Source organism: Canis lupus, chromosome 4 (genome assembly GCF_011100685.1).
Source record: "Canis lupus familiaris isolate Mischka breed German Shepherd chromosome 4, alternate assembly UU_Cfam_GSD_1.0, whole genome shotgun sequence".
In the NCBI taxonomy this organism is placed as follows: Eukaryota; Metazoa; Chordata; class Mammalia; order Carnivora; family Canidae; genus Canis; species Canis lupus.
In genome coordinates, this window is record NC_049225.1 from 52,102,611 (window position 1) to 52,104,658 (window position 2,048).

Consider the following 2,048-nt stretch of genomic DNA (forward strand, 5'->3'; position numbering starts at 1 on the left):
TGGCTCAGTGGTTGAGCCTGCCTTGGGCTCAGGTCATGATCCCAGGGTCCAGGAATCGAGTCCCGTGTTGGGAGGACTGCTTCTCCCTCTGCCTGTGTCTCTGCCTCTCTCATGAGTAAATAAATAAAATCTTTAAAAACAAAATCTGTATGTTCCTAAAAAGTCATCAGCTTGGCCTTTAGTGTCACAAATTACACACATATACAATGTTACTCATTTGTTGTAGCCATACTGACCTATGGAAATATCACTAATATTTAAACAATCTGTTTTTGATATTTTGTTTTCGATATTTTTAATGATTGTGTTTCCACTGTTAATAAATAGTTTTATAAACAATAGGTTGAACTTTTAAAGCTTTTCAGAAGGAAATCTGGTTTTAATAAGTAACACTTCATATAAGGAAATATCTTTATACCAGCATTTAAGAAGTGCTTGCTTACTTCCAGAGAGTTTTAAACCATTATCAGTGTCAGAGATTTTGTAAGATTTTACATTCTACAGAGAAACTCATTGGCATTAGGTGATTGATAGCCTTTCTTAAACCCACAGGATGCCTGATATTTCTGTTCTAGTTCTTATCATGCATTAATTTCTCATAAGTCTTTGGTAAATCTGTCAAATTAATCTTCAAGGATTTCTCCTTAAGCTCTAAATACTTAGTATTCCCATCAAGAATGACAGAGCTTCTCCAAAGCAATTCCAAAAACTAGTATATCCTTACATAAATATCTAAGTGTTTAATCTCTAGAGACACCTCTTGGGCTGCTATTCCAGTTAATAAGAATAAATTTTGATGTAGAAATACTTTAGGGGAAAGTGTAACAATTTCTTCCTCAACCAGTTTATTCACTATTCACGTTTTATTACTATCCTTGACAACCAACTGTCATTAAAAAACCAAGCAATAACCAAAATAATTTGTGTTTTCCTTTTGTGTGTATGTATCCTTCTTTCCCAGCCCCTCTCTCCCTGCACAGCTCCAACTACTCCACAAAACTGACAATCTTTACTTTCTGCGAATAAAGAATGTTTCAGTTGCTCACCGTTAATGATCCGTTTATCTATTCTTTGCCTTTAAAACTGAGTAACCTCTACAGGTATCATTCGTCCAATAACCGATTGTCATAAAGGACCCAAGGGGTTAGAGATCTCAAGGTGCCCTCTGAATCAAAGGTTTAATGATGGTCTGCAGTTTTTAGATTAAATATACTAAGAACCAATTGCTTAAAAGTTTGGAACACAGATATGACAGAACTAACTTGCTGTTTCATCAGCAAGGATATGTATCTCAATTAAGTCCTCTCCTGGTTCTGTTGTGTGAACCACATACATAGAGATAGATAAGAGTGATCTAAATCATCAAATGCATTAGACAAAGTGAAACTCTAATACGCTATTACAAGCTGACACATGTGATCTCAGTAAGCTGCCAGTGACAATGTTCTCCCAGAATTGCTAAATGTTGCATACCAGCTAATAAACTTTGGTTTGGGCACCACCTAATGGCAGAAAATGTTTTTTTAAAAATCCTACTTTGCTTTCTGAAGCTTGCTCACTTTTATATTTTATATTGATTTAGAAAATGTTCTGCTCCTTATTGAACAGTTCTAAGTGTTCCATGCCTATCTTGGAATGATAAACTACTTTTTACAATGGGAAAATGCCCCAGTGAAATGAATATTCCAAAAAATTCTACTTCATCCTTACATATTTAAATTTAGCCTCTTAATTTAGAAACATGTTTTTAATTGAATCATTTTAGTTACTTAACGGTTCTCAAACTCTTCTGCACTGTGTAACTTTATAATAACCTGTCACAAAGAAAAATGGCTTATCTTCCTGAAAATGTGGTACTTATTAGAACTAAGTAATTTAATATATCTGAGTAGCTGCTAAAAACAATCCTGAATGAATAGTGATATACACACTTTTAAATCATGTACATTAGTTTTTTTCAAGAAGTCCTTGCCTCATCCTAATGTTTATTTTACTTTATGATTCAACAAAGAGGCAAAATACTTGCGACAGGAGAAAGCAAACCAATG